The sequence below is a fragment of the Chiroxiphia lanceolata genome, chromosome 2, assembly GCF_009829145.1.
Source record: "Chiroxiphia lanceolata isolate bChiLan1 chromosome 2, bChiLan1.pri, whole genome shotgun sequence".
Lineage (NCBI taxonomy): Eukaryota > Metazoa > Chordata > Aves > Passeriformes > Pipridae > Chiroxiphia > Chiroxiphia lanceolata.
In genome coordinates this window covers 80,163,257-80,181,606 of record NC_045638.1, presented here as the reverse complement: position 1 = coordinate 80,181,606, position 18,350 = coordinate 80,163,257, and positions in this window count along the sequence as shown.

The window sequence follows — 18,350 nt, the reverse complement described above, 5'->3', positions numbered from 1 at the left end:
AAAACTAATTTTCCTTAGTAGCTGAAAGACAAAAAAATCACTATAATTAGTAAGGGACAGGGTTAGGAAACTATATGAAAAATATTGCATTCCAATTACACACATAAAAAAAAAAGATAGGTGAGGTTTAGCATTTTCTGTTATACCGTTCTACTACAAACGGAGGATTGCGAAAAAGGTATTAGTGCTTCTCCAGAGAGGAGTCTTGGCCTATTTATTCAAGAAAGGCAGAAAATACAAGAGAACATGACACAGGTATAAAAACTGCAGATAGGTTAGCAAAAATAGTACAATTATTTCTATTTACTCTTTTGGATGATGAAGAAGAAAGCAGCATTGCACTTAGACCTCTGGAGGTTTTTCTCTTTCTTAATGCAGCCTATAATTAACAGGAAGAAGAGTTGCTGCAATTCATAGACCTTTGTGGCAGTAAAACCTAAAATGTTAGTGCCTATAAATTATTTAGGCATCACAATTTCAACCATGTAGTGGTAACTGACAAGAATTGGGAAAAAAATGGAGTTTTCCAAATGTGATAACACCAGACACCATTCTGGATAAGAGGTATGGTTTTATGTTGTCCATTAGCTTGCTGTGTCACTGAATAATTTCAGAAAATCCCTGTTACAGACAATCAGAGGCTAATCATCACTACGAAGAGTCTCCTTTCTAACTCCAGCTTAATTTTAACTCCTGAAGATGTTTCTCCTCCTTTCAACAGCATTTCTCACTGATATAGTTCTTCTAATTCCTGTACATCTCCCATCTCCCATCTTCTTTTGAATCCCACCTCTCTTGTCCTGTTGATATCCCGTGGTAATGAGCTCCACAGCCATGGCTTATTTGTTCCAGTTTTGATTTTTTTTTTCTATTTTCTTGTATGTCTCCTCATTTTTGAACTGCACTATAGGACACTTTCCATTTCTTTAACATTGTATTACTTCATATGTTTGCCTCCCTTATTTATGCTCAATGGAGTAGCCTCAGAAAGTTAGCTATGAAAAGCCTTTAGAGTTCAACTTTCTAATATTTATATTGTAACAGCTTTCATACCTGTGTAGAATTTTACATTTTTGATAAACAAAACAAAGAGGAAGGCACATTTTGTGGAATCAAATATGTCTGATTAGAATAACATCTCAGCTTTTGCCAAAAAAACCCCAACATAGTATTGTTTTCAAACACAGTCTAATTCTCATTTTATGTACATATTTATAAATTTTTTGCTTCATTCTTTGGATTATTATGTCACACTTTCAAACTGCAACTAAAGCAGAAACTTATCAATACACATTTAGGTTCTAGCACAATGGGCCTATACACTATTTAAATTTTCCAAATAATTTGAAAATAGTAGTTACTTGTTCTGATTAGTCCCAGGTCTTCACACTGTAAAATTAAAAATCTAAGAATGTCAGAAGGTATAATCTATCACAACTTTGCTGTACTGTGACGGAGGACATGGAGAACACGTTGAGTAAAGTGTGGCATTTTCTTGTAAAATCTTCAAGAAATAATGATTAAAAAAACAACAAAAAAACAATCAAAAGAAGTATGTGAGAAAAAAGGTGGTTTATATTGATGGAAGGCTTATTTCTGCCCAATAAATTGTAAAAAATGTTCAACACCAGTTTCTCTTTGAAAAAAATATGACCTCCTGTAACACTGCTACAGTCAAATAGACCTTTAGTGAACTTCTGAACAAATAATCATAATGTGAGTTGAAACTGCCTAAGGTCAGTTTTAACCGAAGCACCCAATTTCTCTACCGTTTCAAGTGAGGTCAGAAGAATAAATTCAGAACACAAATACTGTAACTGACACATATCAGCTAATTCCTCTCTTTTTCTCTTCCTCCACCTCGATCTTCTCTCTGTATCTTTTTTCTTTTCCTTATTTTGTATATACATATTTAGGTTGCACAGTGGCAGATTTCCAGGCAAAGAAGAAACTCGGGGCGGGGGGGGGAGGGAAATTTATTCATCAATTATTTGCAGTAGAATACTATATAATACCTGTTCTTAAATTCAAAGGCAAGAAAGTCGTTATCTCTGAAGATAAAAAGTAAAAATATGCTGAACATGCCTCTCCATGTTAATTATCTTGGTTGCATCTACAACCTTGCACATTTGTATGTTCACCTTGTCATTCCATAGAATCTGAACCTCTGATATTGAACAGCAGGTGCATGGGAAAAGAATAAAAGAAAGTTAAATCAAAGATAAGATTGAAGGTCTTGTAGTGATGGCACTAGGAAAACAGGAGATCCAAAATCAGTTCTTGTTTTTGCTTTTGTGTGCAGGTGAAGAGCAAGTCACATTTTCATCTGCTAATCTTTATCCATGAAAAGCTAATGATATTTTACTTTATTCAAACTTTTTTTTTTGTCAGTTTGTCCTTTAGTCTGCGAACTTTTAACAATGGGGGTGAGAGATGTATCTTACTGGAGGCTTGTGTGGAACTGAGCTCAAAGGGACCTGTCAGTTGAGAATTCTCAGCTCTACCAGAATACTGGAAAGCAATAAAAGGCAAAGCAGAATAAAGATGTTCTTATTTCAAGTAACAAGTACAGACAGGTATAATATTATCGAATTTAAATGGGCAATTGAAGGGAGAATAGCAATCAACACAACAGTAATCGCTTTCCATCTTGCAGAGACCTTTAAAACAGAGAAAGTGAGAGAAAGATCTTACAGTTATTACATATTTCTGACTTTATTTCCTAATCCTAAAAGTCAGTGGTTAATGAAATACGATTTGGCTGTATTTATGTGATGTACTTCGTATTTTCAAGTTTCTGGGTTTTACTTTCCTATTTATGTGTGTATACATATCCACACACACACATACAAATTTATATAATATATAAATGGCATATACATATTTAATATTGAAGTTTGTTTCTACCTAGAACAAGAGGTTTTTCCTTTTAATTTCTTAATGAGGACTCATTAGATGTTGTGGGATTAAACGGGTTGATCTGAACAGACTGCCTACAGTTGCTGAATGTGTTGAAAGGTCAGCAAATTCATAACTGCATTTGAGCTTTACTTTTGAGGTCTGTTAAATAACTTCAGTGGGATAAAGCTTTAGACTGACTCATTATGAAAGAAAGACATGGTGCATTAACAGAGGCCTGAAAAATACCAAATACTGGCTTCCTTTATAGCTGATAAAAGTTAAAAGGCAGAAACAAATTATCCAGGGCTTCTCCTAGAAAAGGAAAAAATATGCCAGCACAGTACTGCTGCATGACAAATTGTTATTCAATAGGCAGCTTGATGAGGGCAGCTTCATAGGTAGCTCAGGGTTAATAATGTTTAATTTTTATATGACTACATCTGTCTCTAAATTTTGTCAGGTGCCTACAAAGTAATTTTGACATAAAAATAAATAGCTCTTATAAAAACAATCTGTTAAAAATGGATAAAATTAATTCCATGTTAAACTTACTGACATAAAAATCTGAAACTTTCATTGATTTTCTGTAATTCAATATTTGGAAGTAGTAAGAGAATGACCCTATTAATAAAATTAATGTTGATTTGGCAGTAATTTTCTGATTTCCTTCGTACTTGGCTTCTTTTTCTACTTTTTCTAGTTCTAAGGAGCCCAGGAATGTGTCTGAGATAGACCTGAAACCGAGCACAGAGAAGCCCCAACTATTTCTAATTGGAAGTCAGTTCCAATGGTGGGACTGAGTTTGTAGTTTCCAGTTGTGGACTCCAATTGATTTTGGTCAGTCCCTTCAATGAGTGCAAGCGATAATACCCCAGTGTTGTAAACAGTGTTCTATATGCTTAACATGGTACATGAGAATTCTGTTTTATGCCAAGTTCAGCCTATTCAGCATGCTTTGAATAAGTAAATCATTCAGATCAAAAAAACCCAAATATTCAATTTTTCCTAGTATTTTTTGCTTTATATAAAAATAGAAGGAAAAAAAGAAACAAAGATGCTGTCTCCTTGAAAATTTGCAATGTTTTGCTCTTTTAAAATTTTTAGCTTTTGTTTCCCCTGCGCTTAAGCAGTTCTGCAAATATTTCTAATTTTGTTGTTGTTGCCAAATCATTGATTTTCACTGGAGTTTTTCTTCAACTCTAGAACTCTTCTGTTTAATTTTTACCAGGATGGAAATTTTTTCCTTAACCAAACTGAAATTCTCCTTCTGCTTCTCTTCCCAATTACCTTAGTGTGTTTTTATAATAAAATTTTATTATATATACTCTGTGATTAATATTATATTGAAAATATTTACCTCCATAGTACTTTGGTCTTAATATTCTTCTCAAAAGCATCCATTTTTACTGTTTAAAGACAGTGAAGGCTAGGTTTCTAGATGAAGTAGATTTTGTACCCCAAAAAAGCAAAGATTATGGTACCCACCTCAGCTCAGGTGATATTCTGGACTCTCCCATTGCAGTCCCAGGTCCCAGCCCCCATTAACATTTTCTCCTTTTCCCCCTTTCTCCTGAATTACTGGACTTCAGCTCCAGCTACTTCTCTGCAATACCTGGAAAGAACAATAGCCAACTCCAACAGAGCAAGACAGGGACAATAAGGATTCCACAAGAACAGCTGATTTATTAACAAAGCTGTGTAATAAACCTAGACCATCAACACACTTGATGGTGCAGGAGTTTTAAAAATTGCAGAAGCATTCTCATCCCATAATACTTGATGTAGATCTATGCAGGTGTTACCAAGACTGCAGAATTTGGCATTTGTCAGTGAGAATTTCAAATAGTGGGCTCTGGCAAGGTTGCAATTTGAGGTACTGCTATCACACAAATAGGTTTGCATTGTGCTCTAGAAGGTTTGTTGGTTTTTTTATCCAAAGTGTTGTTCATCTCTTTTTCACACAGAGAGCACTGAGTTGAAAAAGGATGATAGAAACCCTGAAGAGGGTATGACAGTTTAACAGAAGCCTTGGAAGAAGATCACAGGATAATTTAAAAGCTGTTTTCTTTAACAGACTATGTATAAAATGTCTGTTATTTTATTTACATTTTAAAATTACATTTTTACTGAATGAACTTTCTTTCTGTCTTGAAAGGTTCTTTCTGAGAACTGCCAAAGTTGAAATATTGCAAGGAGAAAAAGAATGAAACTAATAGTAAACCTCAAAACTCCGGTATGTATCAAGAATACTCTGTCTGGAAGATAAGACAAAGGTCCACAACAATCTATTCTATTGAGCAGTTAAATCTGTCAAGCCTGAAAATAACCAGAGGAAAAATTCTGTAAAATTTTTAATGAAGAATTCGCATAAAGGCTCTGTGAATTGTCTTCAATATTGCCTAACAGAAAACAAACAAATAAAAAACCCCAAACCAAACCAGAACAACAAATATACACACAAAAGAAGGTAACATTTCAAAAATTTAGGCATGTAAACAACCTTAACATGCAGTGATCACAAGAGCAAGGTATAAAATATCTGTACTAGAACTGGATATGATATGTTTTTCCCTTCATCTGAAATCACTACAGACATAAGATGTTTGACCATTATGCAGAGACTAATGTGCAGAGCAGGGGTAGGATAGAGAATTGCAGATAAATGAGGAGTGGAGAAGGAAGACAACACTATCCTATGATCCAAGTACACTTGTAACGTGGGAGACGTAGCCAGCCTGCTACAGAACAGGAAAGGACTTGAACGTGGGGTTTCCACATTCTAACTTAATAGTTCAAGCACTCATATGCCTGTAACAGGCAGTTTGTCTTTCTCAAGTGACCTACAGTCTCTACACACTCTCAATCTCCAAGTCTGAACATATTATAAAAGGATGGTGGCTGGATTTTGAGAGTGGGAGTGGTTTTGTTTGTTTTTTTTCATTTCATTTTGCAAACACTGAACAAGGCAAGAATGTGAATAAAGGAGGTCCAGAAAGTCTTAAGCACCCACTTGAAAAAAAAGAAGTCATAAGAATGTCAGGAAATAATTAAGCTTAACTGTTTCAGGTAATCATTATGGGTAGAAATCATAGATACAGAAAAGCCATCTCACCATCTCCGCTACGGACAGCTCTCTGAAAATAATATTGCAGTAGCACCACTTTAGGTGGCACTGCTCCACTTAGACACAACTGGTTCATGCTGTGTTGAAAATGGAGCTTTTGTCCTGGCTATGGCACAACTGGAGAGGATAGGGAACAGCAGAGAGTTGCAGAACACAGGAGTAAGCTGAGGAGAGGACTGGGACAGAGCCAGAGCCGAGTATGAGGTAATAATTGTTAAATGAAACCCAAATGGCTTGCTAAACTTTTACATCAGCAATCAATTTAAGTTGTTGTCTGGAAATGGAAAGGGATGGGAGTAGAGTGGGAGGGAGGAAGGCAGGGACGAAGGAAGGAAAAAAGAAAGTCTCCTTTTCATCCATCTTTCCTGAGACCTTAATGGAGTCTTTTCTGCAGCCAAAACTTTGGGGACATGGCATTTACTTTACCAGACCAAGGATAAGTCCGATAGCCTATGTTAGAAAAGGACCAATTCTAAATGCTTTGTAGAAAGGCAATAGAGGATTACGTTGTATCTTCAAAGATCTCATTTTCTCTCCATGAATCTCTGTGGCAAAGCTATTTTTTTTACTTAAAGCCAACATCCTCCCAGAAAAATAGAGAGGTTAAAAACTAAGATGGTAATATAAATTGGATTTTTATGCTGGGATTGTAACATATATTGGAGTCATTATCAGCCTTTTTTAAAGAGTGCTGATAATTTTCAGAAAATGTAGAATTATATGAACTGCGCCAAGAAAAATAAATCATTAAAAAATATGTAATATGACTGCTGATAGGACTAAATACTCCATCATTCTGGAAAAGGGACACACGTTTCTCTTTAACATCCCGTCCTGTGAGGTAGTGAAGTGGTCAACAATGTCTGTGTCAGAACACTTTTTTTCAAACTCACTATAATTTTCTGTCATCCTTTGGAGAGTTTCCTATGATGTCTTGGACAGATGCTCAGGGCTGGTGCACTATTGTTTTATTCAGGCAGTATGTGAAAAAATCTGTCCAAACCTTCACTGTCATTTTGCAGTACCTAATTTTCTCGGGATATATTCTTATCTCTTTTGGAGTAGAAAATATGGGATTATCAAGTCCTGGAAAGCATGATTTTAGAAAGTCAAAATCAGAGAGGTAGTCCAAAAATCTGTCAATAAAAGCCCTTTCCCATTCTGCAAGGGGAAGAGGATGCCAAACCTGCTGGGTAATTTAACAGCTAGAAGAATCCTCTGGTCAGGTTCTTGACTAGTAAGTTTTCCAAGGAAATGGTGTTCAGAGAAACTCATTGGCATTAATACAATGTCCGATATCTTTAGAACAAATGCACTATGTCGGCATCAAGTATCATTAACAGCATTTTATATTTTTTAGCTTCAGTGATGAAGCTGTTTGTTGGAGAGCAGAGGGTCCTTTGTACAACTGTCACCTGGGACATATTAATCACGGATGTCCTTCAGATACGCAGCATATGTTGAGAACAGTCATGCCTCTATCCACGAGCACACACCCTTAAGACCGCACATTTCACATTCCACTGATATTTGCAAAAATGTTGCAGACACTGCATGTGACATCATGGCCTTGACAAAAATTCGTAGGGAAATGATATTTCCATCTGACAAAGCTGTTCCACTGCAGAAAAAAAATGCCAAGACAAAGCTGCACACCTATTTTCCAAGTATTTCCTAAGGCTAGCTTCCAGGTAAAGTTGGAAAAGAGAGAAAAGTTCCAGATTCTGAACATTTAAAATTGTTTTTTGACTGCTCAGTTTAGCTTTATCCAAGAGCTTCTTTATGGCCATAATCAGTCTAGAGGAGAAACATGGGTAGAAAAGAATGAAATCTTGATCATTTTCCCTGGCAACTTCATACTTTAGGTATGGTTGTCTCATAAGGAAATGTGAGCTGTTTTTCTAATTTTTTTGTGCCCTGGTGCCATTTTCTCAGGTAAATAAAAATGCCATGACTGTCTGCAATTCTCTGGATTCTCTGTTTTAGACCATTACATCAAGTTTCTAGCACTAAGTTTCTAGATCCAAGTATTCTTCAATTCATAATACATCTGGTTCTGCTTCTGCCCTATGTCTTTGTCCCTGCTTTATTATATGTTAGAACCCCAAATTCTGCATTAACTGGGCACTGGAAGAAAGTAAACATTGTTTAATATCTGATTTTTAACTCAGGTTAATAAATACATCAAATATTACAGATTACATTTTAGCTGATAGAAAACCAAATAGTTTCACTGAGAATAGTCCTAGACTAATGCTTTGTGCAACCATGACTGTAAATCTTCTGTACCTGATTTCCCTTCAAACTAGAAGACCTACAGAGTCCCTGTTTGACTCTTCAACTGATCCACCTATCTGCATCAATCTCTTTTATATTGACACATCTGAGATATTTAGTGTGTATGCATTTCTGTCTTTTTAACAGGATAAATCAAAGCCTATCTTAATTAACATCTCTGTCCTTATTCACTGGGCACATAGAGATGCTAAAATGTCACTTATTCTTTTAATGGCAGGGGTGCTAAAGAACATTTGACAGAGTAGGCAAGGGTTTTTCCATCCTCTGGAAGATTCTGAAATTTCAAAACCTTGAGTAGCATGCAGTGCAAGGGCCCACTTCACAAAGTTTCATGAAAAATGAAGCCTTCCAGAATAAATTCTGCAATTCCAGAATCTGACTTTTCTATAGATGCATAAACATATATTCAGGTATGGATTCTACAGAACTGTTGAGGTGAAAGAGAAGAATGTTGGAACAATTGATTCTTCCCACTTCAGTCCAGTTTTGTTTGTTTGGTTTTGTGCTGATCTTGAAAGCTGTCAGATTGAAACAAGCAAAAAAAAATGCCAAAAAAAAACCCACACAAAAGTCAAACATGAAAACAAATTAGGGTAAAAAGGTCTACATTGTAAAGCAAGAAGGTTTTCTTTGTTTTAAATATGAGATAGAAAATTAAATAACCCAAAATGTACTTTTAATGCCTTAAGCTTTTCTAACAAAAGAACCCATGCTCTAAAACACTTAGTTTAGAGCATAAATCTTTTTGAAAAAGGCTTAGATTGCAGGTGAAATAGTTTTCTACCAACTGATATTTTGAGGGCAAACTGTAAGTGACCTCTGGAGCCTTAGTCAGCACCAAACCATTCAACACAGCAAGGACAAGCCAGCACCTGCAGTCCTCTCAGTCAGTTCTTCCTTTGGCCACTTCTAAACTGACCTGCAGCTGTAGGCTGGAGTCTTTTTTCATCCCCAAAGCATAGAGGTACAAGATTTGATAAACACCCATCCCACCTTTATGCCTGAATTTTCCTTTCTATGAAAATCACATTATGGGAGGAAGGGAAAAGAGGACAATTACTGATATGTCACTGCTGGAGCCCCAGCTTGTTAGGTACTATTTCTGTACTTCTGAAAAGACCAATTTATATCCGGTACCATAAATACAGACAGTGAATGCACATACACACAGAAAAAAAAATTATTTTTCTCCTAAATCATATCTCTCCTCTTTGATCCAAATGTTAACACTAAACTGCAGTATTAAGTCTACTTTAGCATGAATCATACAAGTAAAAAAAAAAAAGAAAAGAAAAAACAAGCGAAACAAAAAAAGTAAACAAACTCTATTTTACTGTGAGGATAGTCATACAATAGGATAGGTGTCCAGAGAAGTTGCGAAACCTTCATCCTCTGTGTTTTTCAAAACATAGATGGATATAGCCTTGGGTAGCCTGCATTGGAAGACCCTGCTTTGAAAAAAGGATTGGTATGCACTCCTTATCTGAAATAGATGCTTCAGGTACTCATTATCTTGTAGGATCAAGGCTTTTGATCTTCATTTTGCAATTTTGTTTCCTAAAATAAATGCAGAAGATAGATAGACTCATTTTCTTCCTCTACTTTCTTTGCTGATGATAGTAACTTCTTAGAAATAAGAACTTCTGACAAATCTGAATGGAAAATACATATGCTGTGCACAAGGAACTGTCAACAGTATTTCGAATATATATTTTTGGCAGAATACAGGATAATTTGAGAACCAGTAATGGTTTTCCTTGGTCAAGTAGGGGGGAAAAAGACAAAATTTTCTGACAGACTACTGACTAAAGGATTCCTGTTTTAAGCCTTCTTTGGTATCCATTGAAGCAGGGGTCAAATAAGAGAATGCAATTAAATGAAAAACTAAACCAAAGTGCACATGCCTCAGGTTAACTACTGGACCACTTACAACTAACTCCACCTACCTGATTAGGATTAACATAGTGGTCTTTGTGCTCTTTTTCTTTCTTGGAGTTTTATGGGGTTTTTTTGTGCTCTGTTATATTCATTAGGACCATGAGCAACCCTTCTGGCAAAGATCTGTCCTGAAGGATGCTGTGGACTTTTCACCAAATATTTAATAAAGCTAAACCAGAGAAAACAGAATGTGCCAAATGTATATACTGCTGTACAGCCTATTCCTGAGGATGTGTGCTACTCACATGTGAGAGTTAAGTTCTTTTTTATAATGCACATTCCAAATTTTCTCATATGAACATGAAACTGCTGGAAAGACACTGGGCACACATACAAGTACCTACAGATCTGTCATGCATTCTGTCTCTCCAATGTGCTTCTCATATAAATTTAAAGCAGCCCTTGCTTTCACTACATTTCAGAGAAATCATCACAAGTTTAGTCTCTTCCATATTTCTGTCTCTAATTTGGAACACTGGAGGATGTGTTACCCTTTCAGTTTTCCAGACAATTCCTTAAAAGCTGCATTAAGTGCCTTAATCTGAGAAGATGCAGAATGATCCGAGTAATAATTACATGGTTTGTCTCTTTAATAGGTACAACAGTAACCTTCAACCCTTTTCATGCCTTTGACCATTGAGCAAATAATAAGACCCATTTCTCTTTACCCCCTATAATGTTGGATACCTCTAGTGCTTTATGAATGAAGCTTGAAGTAATAGAGTCTTTTAGAAATCCAGAGGTCTTTCTTGGAAGTGCTATAGAAATTATTCTCAATTGAACTCGGGGGAAAAATGAGGAAAATTGTTCAAATCTAGGGGGTCAAATCCCTTGGCAACAGCCACAGGTACTGAAATCAGCAGTCTTTCAGACAAACCATGTAAACAGACTTCAGATAAGTAGTAGGATCACAGTAGCTGAAACACAGAATTTCAACTTGTCCAGAGACATAATTTAAAGTGTTTTGATGTGTTGAGCCTTTTTCTCAGAGAAGACACTTTTCTCCTGAAGGATTTTCTTTTATTGGTGGGAAACAGAAGCGAAAAAGGACAAGACTCATTCTAGAAGTTTACCTCTACTATGCTGACCTTTTCACTGAAAACAAAAGATGGATACCTGAATTATCCCTGCCTTTTCCAGCCCAGTAACAGATACTTTCCTGTCAGCATTTCAGAAGAGATGAAGACACCCAAGAGGTACCATTTCACAGGTCTAAATTTAGAAGTCTAAGTCTGTTCCTATGAGAGCCTCACTCGTATTCTTGCTTTCTTCTGCATGTCAACTTCATAAGAAGCTTCTTTTGCCCCAGAAAACAGTGGTATATGGTGTCCATAATCTCTCCGTACAATTACTAGAGAAAGAAGGAGGTTTCCAGGGAGTTTTATAATTTTGTGGAATTTCTGATTACCTATCCTTTAAGTAGAGAGACCAAGAAGATACAAGATTAAACTCAACACGCAAATCTAGAGAATTTACTGGAATAGATCCCTCTACACATGTATATATACTGTACACACACATACATATATAGTCTGAGAATAATCAAAGACCAGCTAAAATATGTTAGCCAGTAAAGACTATATGGAGTGGAGTCCTGAAGGAAAGAAGAAAACCTTTAGCAAAAGCAGGCCATTTCCAACAGCAAAACAGCCCGTCACACCCACAACACCATATTTTTCCTATGAGAGAATGAGTGGCACCAAGATTGGTAAGGATGGGAAAGCCTATCCATGGGATAGTTACATAGTAAACTGGGTATTTTCAAGGGTTTCTGTCATTCCAAAGATTTCAATCTTATCAAACATGAAGAAATATAAAAAAAAAATTAAAAGCATTCACAATAATTTAAAGGAATAAGTAAATCCCTGTGACAGCTTTGTTTGACAATTGATACCTTGCCTGTTTTTACAGAAATCTGTCAGTACATGTTGCCTCATGTCTATATATACGATTATTATAAAAGTTAATCATCACATCCCCTACCTAAAGCCATAATCCTTTATTTGTGATTGCACAATTATTTAACACGGTAATAAATCTTATTATTACAGTGTATTATGAATCAAAGTGAGAAATAAGTGGCAAGAGATGGGATTTCTCAAAGGAAGAAAACATTCTTTAAAGATAAAAGGAAAGGAAGAAGAGGAACCTAGGAGGACTGAGAGCAACCAGCATTGTTAGCTTTCTTCCACAAGTGTCACTGATTTATTTTTCTTGTACAGTTCTCTGGAGCTTACCTGTTTGTCTTGTTCTTAATCCCACAAAAGGCTGAGATTCTTACTGATTTCCCAGTTTTACCACTTTGCCACTGATCTACAAGTGAGGATGGCTGTTTTGACAGAAAGAATAAGCTCTTGCAGAACTGATAGTTAGATGTTGTTTGTATAGGATTCCTCTTTATTATGTGAATACTTTTGCTTGTGAAAGCACCAATAAACAGAGATCAAGTATAGTTTCCACTAAGTGGTAAAACTCACTCCAGTGAAATCATACCTTCTGATATGTGGATTACAGTCTTTCATCCATGCAGCAAGTTTAGTCTGAGTGATCACCACGTGAGCTTCAAACCTCATCTTTTTTATGTCGTAATCCAACCTATTGATGTGAACAGAGCAATGGTGCTGAGTGCAGTTGACTGAAACATTCCTGTCTGTTTTGTGTAAGTCAGCACAGAGCTTTGGAGCCACAAAATCATATACAGAGGCCTTTGTACACATAGAATTTCATGTGGTCCCACGAAACATGTTGACACAATTACTGCCTCATAAACGTAAAGCTAGAGGGAGAAACAAATCCTTGATTTATTTAATACATGACAGATATTTTTACCAGTTGGCATAAATTCTCAGAGATGAAAATTTAAAAAGCAAACTGTATAGATCAACGTACCAAAGAAAATAGTCCTGTGTTAGGTACTTTCCCTCATGTGTGTTTTTTCACGTGTGTGGTTTCAATTGTGTTGTGACTTATGGGCTCATTGTGAGGTCTTTGTTGAGGCAACTGGATTCTGGAGATCCAGTTATTTTCGGGTTCTGTTTTGGTTTAGTTTTTATTTTATGAGAGTAGGACATTACTAAACAGAATGTTTTTGAAAACTGCTAAATCCAAGTTGTTTTGTGTACTGAATCAACGAATAAAACAAAACAAAACAAAAAACCCCCAGAAATGAAAAATCTGTTTAAAAAGATAACAAGCCAGGTCTAGAAGGGAGAGAGAAGGGGAATCAACTCATAGTGCAACACCTGCTTCAGGCTAAAACAGTAAAATTCAATTCATTTCCATACAACATCTTTCAAACAAAGACTTTCAAAACATTTTATAGTAAGAGATAAAATGACAAGATAACTTGTTACAGAAGAGGTTATTGCAACTCTCACACAGAGAGCAAATGAAGGAAACTGTGTGCAGCAATAGACTTGTCCAGGGGAAAAAAAAGGATGTAAATTTAAAGGAGAGAAAAAGTAATATCCTTGCACAGTACAACAGAAAGAAGAGATGAATAATAATCATACAAATGAGGATGAGCATTTATATGAGGATGGGGATGAGGATAAGGATAAGAAAGTTTCTCCTTGTATAAAAACTTATATCTACTATATTTATGTAGTAATTAAATTTCAGAGCCCTGCAGGATAGGTAAATTCATTTTGCAAATAGGAAAACCTATACATAAAAAAAAATGCTCTAATAAGACTCTTCTAGGAACAGAGGCAGCTTCCTACTCATAGCAGCTGGAGGATGAGTAAGGAGACTGCCAGTACTTACCAAGTCTCTGTTACTTTTATCAAATCCAGTACTTTCTAGTTTTTGGTGGAACAGTGTATGGTATTTTTCAGCAGGTCTATGAGTGTTTGAATTCCAGTCTAAATGCTTGAATTATTTATTGAAAGAACAATTTTTGCATCTCTGAAAATCACAAAACAAGTCAGTGTCAGGGACATGGATGTGACTTACGAACCATCCTCAGTGCTGAGCTCCAGGAGCCTGGCAGATGGCACCAATACCCAGAATAAAGGGACAAGGATAGAGACTGGTCTGGGAAAGCCAAATCCCATCCAAATTTGATCACACAATAGCATACAGGGACTGTTTGATGATGCGACAATAGACAGAGTATTTGTATTCTCTGGGATTGAAAGCAAGAGAAAGGAATGTTGTTTTAAAAGACTATATTTTCACAGAGAAGGGAAACAATATAGAAGTATGGAATAATATAGAAACTATGGAAAAGAAAATGAACGTAAAATGTTAGACACAAAGCATATTTTTTTTTTTGTAATTGTTTACATGCTAAATAATTCTTGACAGACAGTTAGGTACCCTATGTCTGTGAAGCAGACAAGATTAGCACTCGGTGTACTGTCTGCCTTTGGACGACTTGGAGAGTACAAATTCTTCATTTTTAGTCAGAGTACTTACCCTGGAATTCAGCTTCCGTGGTTTCACTCTATTTTTTTCCTCACTCATTCATCTTGCTTTGTAACATAAATAATGCATACATGGCTCGCCATCTAGTAATTTGTTGGCATCAGATACATTCTTGCAAGAGTGTTAACTTCCACACATAGTTGTGCATTTTGAAGAATATGGATATTTCCCTGTGATTGAGAAATATGGCAGTGCTGACAGGATATTCCCAGAACACGCTATACATGGTAGGGTGCTTGGATCACACCTGCCAAGGAAGCAGGCTCAGCTCCAGCATACTGTATACACTCACAAGTTACTGAACTAATATAAACCACCATCCTCATCCTGCAGTTGGCAGCCCTGGGACAGTCTGATTCACCCAGTTACAATTCAGCTGTTTGTCCATATGCCATCCGTTACGTGACAGACCTATGGCAGCAGGAATGAGACTGATGAGAACAGAGAGGCATTGACAACTAAATATTGTCCTTAAATATATTAGTATATTAACACAACAACTCTGATGATAAAGAATTCTTACTTTATTATATGTATTCTTGTTTTATTATATATCTTCTTTTTATTATATATGCTTACTAGTAATCATATACATTATAAAATTAGTTTTATTATTTTATTTGTTTTATGGCTTTAATATTTTTGTATATTAAAAATTACAGTAGATATTGTAAAATTTTACATTTTATTACACCATAATGTTTTCAGACAACAGAACATATTACAGCTATGTAGAACTTAAGGTAACGTAGTTTAGACTTCGTCATGTAAAACCACTACCTTCCTTGTTAGAAATGTATCATTATTATACATTTACATAATTATACTTTAAAAGTAGTAAAAATATTTCAGTATTCTACTTTTTTTTTCTGTAGTTTCCACTTGTAAGAAAACAATTATTTCATTTTAAAAGTTGTATTCTTTTTTAAAAGACATATTTTAGAGAGGAAGTAATTATTTTCAGCCTTTCCAGAAAATGGTGATAGGTTGGGGAGGTTGGTTTTAAGCTACTATGTTTATTTTATTTTTCTATTAACTCCAAGGTAATTCTAAATATAGTGTTTAAACTTTCTTGTAGGCTAAAAATTAGGGTCCATAATGCCTTGTGAGTTCATAATATTTGTGTATTCAGTAGTAAGTTTAAGTGATATAATTGATATATCCTCTAGATATGCTCCCTATACCCTGTGGTTTGTGTTACTTATCTATGGGAGCAGTAATAAAATAAACTCTAAGACAATGTAGATGAGAGCGACAATAGAAATCCCTCAACATTATCTGCAGGCCACCACCAGCAGATATCATACAGGTAGCACTCTTCCAAACCTGAGAATTAAAAGCTGTGTCATGACTAACCCTCTCACTCCTCACAAATTAGTTGGCGAAAGAAAGCCTTGGACAAAGTACATTGGGATTCCCCAAAAGAAAAGTCTATACAAAGGAAAATTTAACCTCCCAGATCCAGTTATGTTTCTCGGACCTCATGATCTGTGCAACATATGTTCTCTGGGCTGTGAGTAAAGGAACATTTCTGCTGTATTTTCTACTGTTCTCAGACACACAGTGCCAAGCCTTGCGCCTCAGCTGAAGCTGAACATTTCTTTTTCAAATCCCCAGGTTAATTTTTCCTTTTCTGGTTGTAGAGGTGAGGATTTTTGAACACTTGTGGTTGTTTAGTTTGAAGAAAAGAAGGCTCAGAGGAAACCTTATTGCTCTCTACAACTACCTGAAAGGAGGTTGTAGACAGGTGGGGGTCAGTCTCTTCTCCCAAGTAAGGAGCAATAGGACAAGAGGAAACACCTTCAGGTTGCACCAGAGGAGGTTCAGATTGCATATTAGGAGAAATTTCTTCCCTGAAAGGATTGTCAAACATTGGAACAGGTTATCCAGGGAAGTGGTGGAGTGACCATCTCTGGAGGGATTTAAAAGATGTGTAGATGTGGTGCTTAGGGACATGGTTTAGTGCTGGACTTGGCAGAGCTGGGTGTTGGATTACAAATTTTGGATATGAGAAAAACAGCTAGGTTTAAACAAAAAAACTTGAGTCACAGAAGATGGGGAAAAACCTCTGTTTAAGGGACAGACTAGATGTCACTTGTTTGGAATGCTCTGTCAAGGAACAGGGAGATGGTGCTCTGATGTTATCAGACCTCTGCATAAACCCATTGTGTTCTCCCCTTTTGCACGTGTATACTCTGTAACCTATTGCATATGTATATCCAATATCTGTCCCCCCTGAAAAATCCCCCAAGTTAAAGTGGGTTTTTCCCATGACGTAATTCCTAAGACCCAAAAGTTTGTAATTTAGGATTTCCCCTTTACCTCATCTCTGGAAACTCCCCATTTGTAACAGAATAAATATGCAATCCCCCTGTTGAATATGTAAACCATGAACCCTTTAAATATGAAGTTGTGAACCCAGTAAAATATTCCAGTTCCTGCCTCCAAACTGGGATCGTTGTAGTTATTGATTTGCTACAGCTGGGTTAACAGTTGGACTCATGACCTTAAAGATCTTTTCCAATGATTCTATGATTCTATGATCCTAAATGATTCTATGATTCCCTTCCTCTAGAAAGGAAATTAGTTCCTGAAAGGAAGCATGTGCCTAAGCCGTTCTTTCCCATCTAGCAGATTTTTGAAATGACATCGACAGGATTTCCATGGCACTCATTAAGTCATAAAGATGGCATCTAACAAGGTGAAAGAATTGAAAGGCTGTACATTGCATACAAAATTTAGAGATATTTTACCATTATTTTCCACATTTTTCCGACTGGCAGTACATCGTCTGCAGTTTAAACTCTTATTTCATGGTTTTTATGTATCTTGCCTTCTTCTATCCCCTGCGTGTTTTGTCATTGGTCTTGAATCTTATTTTACCAATGACAGCCGGGTGCCCCTGCAGAATGGTTTTATAGGATACATACAGAGTTTCTACAAGCCCCAATATTGGCAGATGCTTCTCCAACCACCATCAACCCATCCTAAATTCATGCTGGCCAGGTAAGTATCACGTTTAAAAATTTAAATGTAAAGACTTGTCAACATCTTTCATTGTCATCCTAGGAGTACAACTGACAGACATATGAAGGCATATTGGTAATATATAAATATCAGTTGTTTCAACATTAATTCCAGATTTCTCTTTGTGTTAGCATAGTCCATGCCTAACATTGACTTTAATCAGTCAACTTTCTCTATCAGTGCAAGGTGACCATTCGTGTAATATGCCATGTTTAGCTTCCTTAATCATATACATCTAACTTTTCTGACATTGATTTTTACTTCAGGTTATCCATGGAAGGGTTTAAACAGCGCATATCTCTAACACCTTTCTGCCCAAGAGATGTTAACAAAGATAATTCAACTTCATTGTAATAATAGCACGCTCTTTACATTAATAAAAATAAGGAGCTAAATTTCAAGGAGACTTTTTGACTTGTGGTCTGAATGCAGAATTAGTCAGTCAGTGTTGCTAAATGGTAAACTGTCTCACGTGTAGCGTAACACCTCTGGGGAAACTTTTTAACTCTTTTGTCATGGCATTTCCCTCTGTAAACTTATGTACTGTATCTCACAGAAGTCTCAGGAGAATCAACCCTTGTAAAATTGTAGTGGGGATATCACTAAAAGAGAAAGACTTGGAATTCCATGGGTT